Consider the following 4,247-nt stretch of genomic DNA (forward strand, 5'->3'; position numbering starts at 1 on the left):
TCTTAAAACCAACTTGCCATCATGTGATGAAAAGCAGTAGTTTACTAATACAACAGGGTGGGCAAACACTGCCTGCTTTTGTATAAGCCCTCAAATTAAGAATAGTTTTTACATTTTTAAATGGTTACCAAAAAAAAAAATCAAAGAAGAATGATACTTTCAGAAAGGGAAAATTAGATGAAATTGAAATTAGAGTATCCATTAATAAAGTTTTGTTGGAACACAGTTATGCTCATTTGTTGAGGGAGTGGTTAGGGCCACTTTCCTGCTATAAGAGCAGAGTTGAATAGTGTGACAAAGACTAGGCATGGTTGGCAAAACCTAAAATATTTACTGTCTTGCTTTTTGCTGACCCCTGTAATGGAGGGATATGGGTTTTTTGAATTGACTCATTCTGAATATATCAGAGACTTGCTCAAGCGCCCATTTTGTGTTTCCAGTAGACTGAACTTCTGTTCACCCTCTGAGGAAAGATGTGCCACCAGAGATGGCTCTGTTTGGTACCCTTTTCTACCTACCTTCATGTTATGGGGATGGGTGTGATAATCATAAACTAGAGAACAGAACTGAGCAAGCAGGAGCTACATTAAGATTTGGCCGAGATGAGAGAACTCTGTGCAGATCTGCTGCCTACATATCTAGTGAGGCCTTCTAGGGTCTTGGTCACTCAAGAAAAATCAAGGAGTTCTCTTTTTCCTTCTCTAAATGTATTCACACCTGTGGGAGAAATTACTAAGCAAAGACACTTGTCTGCATTATCTCAGTGACCCTTAGTAGGTCTTATTGTCTGCCTCTGGTTGCCGGTGCCCTGTTCTTTCCTTTGCAGTAGTATATCCATGTACAAAATTATGATTGTTTACTTTATCTTCTAGACTGTGAGTTCCTAGAAGGGAGGGTTTTTCAATTTCCATGTGTTTCGAGCGTCTGGAAAGGGCAAGGCACTTAGATTCATGAAAATAGCCAGGGAATCAACAAAGTCTGTCGTGCTTCTCACACAGAGTTACAAGTCTGGAAAGCCCATGGTTATGTGATGGCAAGTACCTGCATCCACAGATTAGCTTGGCATAACTTTCTGGGTATTAGTTGTACTTGAAGATTTGTAGTAGAAATCATGATTTTTGTATTTAAACAAGCATGGCTAGGTTACAGAGTAAAGACTCAGAATGATTAAAGATGGACCACAGACTTCAAAGAAGTTGACCTGCTATGGTGATCATTTGGGGGGTCTGTCTCAGGTCTCTGGAGTGAGGAGGGGGGTCAGGGATAAATTCATTCTCTCTTGCAGTTAGAAATCTTTGAGGTGAAATTGTCAGAGAAGGACTAAAGTAACTATGTTTCTGTAAGTCCTCAATGTGGCATTATCATTATTTTTAAAAAAGATTTTTATTTTTAAATAATCTGTACACTCAACATGGGGCTCAAACCATGGCCCTGGGATGAAGAGTCACCTACTCCACTGACTGAGCCAGCTAGGTGCCCCTGAACATGACATTATTAATGATATGTGGCAGGAAGGTGGAAGAGGGAGGCCCTTGAAAGGACATGGCCAGTTCTGCCAGTATTTACAGACGCATTGTATCTTTTATCAGAGATCTTCAGACAGCAGTGTGGACCTTTAGTCCAAGAGATTCTTTAAGAATCTGCTAAAACCTATAGACTCTATGAACTTGCACCATCTATCAACTTGGCTCTAATAGATTTCAACTTCAGCTTAATGGTTATTGTGTCCTTATTGCTGCTAGGGAGGGGGGGTGAATTTTACCAGTCTGGGATTATTCCCTGGGAATGTGACTAAGGTCTTGGTAATATAGGGAAGGGTGAAAAGGGAGTTACTGTTTAGTGGGGCATATGGTCTGAATTGGTATCTAGATGACATTTTCCTCTATTCCTTCTGCTTTTCAGTGACTTTTCCAGTGGGTCACTCCTAACCTGTCCCTCACAGGCAGTCTTTTTGTCATGTCTTTTCTTCTCTGTGTCTATGCCAATCCTTTTGTTCCTTTTAGGGTGTATTTGCTCCTCCCCAGATGCACTGGGCCACCAGAATCTGGATGGAGCCAGCTACAGTCCATCCCCACTTCCGTGTTAGCTTGGGGGTGGGGGGCATTGGGGACCATGTAACATACACCAAGCTTTTTCACACAATTCCACCATGCCCATGGATCTCAGATTAATAACCCCTGCCCAAGTCTGAGTCTAAAACAGGTCTCTTATTTTCAGAGTGAACAGGGGTAAGGAAGAGGGAATGAGGTGAACCAGGAGATTCTTCCTGTTGTCTGAATTGCTGGGGAAGAGAAAGGTGGGGAGAGAGGTAAGTGGGTCGCAGTGTGTACAGCCGCACTGGCAGCAGACAGCAGCTAGCATCCAATCATAGCCACATGCCTATTGTACTGTATAATTCTGTAGCTCTTTTGGCAGTGCTTACAGGCATGCTCTCTCTGAGTGCTATTGATTTCTTGGGGAAAGGAGATCAAAAACAAGTGTTATACTTCGTGTCGTGTGTTTTCTGGGGGAAGTAAATAGATTAGCCAAATTGGACAGACAAGATCAGGGCAAGGAGAGAAGAGACTCCCTGGAACCGCCTTCCCTGAAATGGAATCTCTTAAAATGATCCACACGGGAAATAAAATGATTAGGCAGGGCAGGAATTTATCCTGTACTCAGATTGAATGTCGCATTTTGTTTCTGTCTCAGCTTCATGTCCTGGGACTCAAACCACTCTGCTTTCCATCGCATTGCTGTTTGATACCAGCAGCTCCGCTTGCCTTTATCTTGACCATGTCCGTCCCCCATGATGCCGGGGCTAACTGTCACTAAGTTTCTGGATACTGCTGTACAATAGCACCATATGATAAAACTTTTTGTGATGATGTAAATGTTTAAACAGCTCTCTGCCATTAAATACAGTAGCCCACTGGCCTTGTGGAGCTTTTCAGCACTTGAAAGGTGGCCAGTATGACTGTGAGACTGAATATTTAATTATAGTTAATTTAAATGTAGCTTTGTAGCCTTTTTTTTTTTTTTAAGAATGCTTTTCCATTTTGTTTATTTTTGTGGAAGAGCAGCTTAAGACCACTCAGTGGTTGTTCCTACCCATTCAGTGGCCTGAGCAGTGACCGCATACTCCAGTCTTCAGCAGGGAAGGTACCAGCATGCCTTCAGTCTAGTCTGTAACTTCAGGTAGAGTAGCAGTGAACTCAGGAGCTGGAGCTGGAGCATTCCACTCACCCTGAAATTCCTCCTTGGTCAGGGCCTAGTTATCAGCAGCCTGCTCTTCCTTTTTGATCTCCTCAGGGTCTCTGTGGAAATAGAAATCAGGCTTGACCTCCCATGGGTCTCCATGGGAAATGGTGCCACACATGCGCAGAACTTCCTAGGCCAACATCCACCACATCAGACCCACCGAGTGAGCTCCTTTGTTTTTGCAAGAGATGGTGATGTCCACAGAGCTCAGAGGAGCGTCCTCGTTAACACAGAGCAGTGGTAGGCAGGTTAGCCTGTCTCTGTGAGAAGCTGGTGATCAGCCCTCATATCAGTAACCACCAGAAGTCTCGACTCTCAGAAGGCTGCCTGGATCTGGTTAGTGAAGGTTCTAAGAGTGAAGAGGCCAGCAATAGGAATGGCTCCAGTAGCAGCAGCAAACTTCAGTACAGCTCGCTGGCCAGTATTCCCAGATGGTATGACATTGACATCAGCTGGGTTTGCAATGGCAACAAAGGCATGAGCTGCCAGAAGAACCTTCTCCAAGTTTCTTTTCAAATTTATGATGTAGATACCATCCCTTTTCCTTTTGCAGATGTACTGTTCCATTTGGAAGTCAAGGTTGGTGCCACCTAAGTGGGTTACTGCTGCAAGGAATTTGAGGACCATACTCTTCCTTCATTTGTAGGACATGAAGGGCTCCGAATATTGTGAAAGTTTCCTTTGAGTTACAATGGGAATGCAAAACAACACCATATGGACTCCTTCCTATGTAGTGCGGGAAGGCCATATGTAGCTATTTGCTATGTTCTCATGCATTGAAGTTTTAGATTCTTGCAGTCCCAGAAGTGTGAACCAGCAGCATCCACATCACCTGGGATTGGGAGATTGTTTTAGAAATGTGGTTTCTTGAGCCTCACTTCAGATCTACTGAACCAGAATGTACATTTTAACAATATCTCCAGATATTACATGTATATTAAAGTTTGAGAAGCAGGGCTGGAAACGAGTAAGTCTCAGGAAGAGATGTGGTATCAATTAGAGTCAGC

At 43.3% G+C, this 4,247-nt stretch overlaps 1 pseudogene; it reads right to left on the reverse strand.

Annotated features, from left to right (window-relative positions):
• Window positions 1-3,094: 3,094 nt before the first annotated feature.
• On the reverse strand, window positions 3,095-3,988 carry LOC116582520 (annotated as a pseudogene).
• Window positions 3,989-4,247: the final 259 nt, after the last annotated feature.

Source organism: Mustela erminea, chromosome 2, assembly GCF_009829155.1.
Source record: "Mustela erminea isolate mMusErm1 chromosome 2, mMusErm1.Pri, whole genome shotgun sequence".
NCBI lineage: Eukaryota > Metazoa > Chordata > Mammalia > Carnivora > Mustelidae > Mustela > Mustela erminea.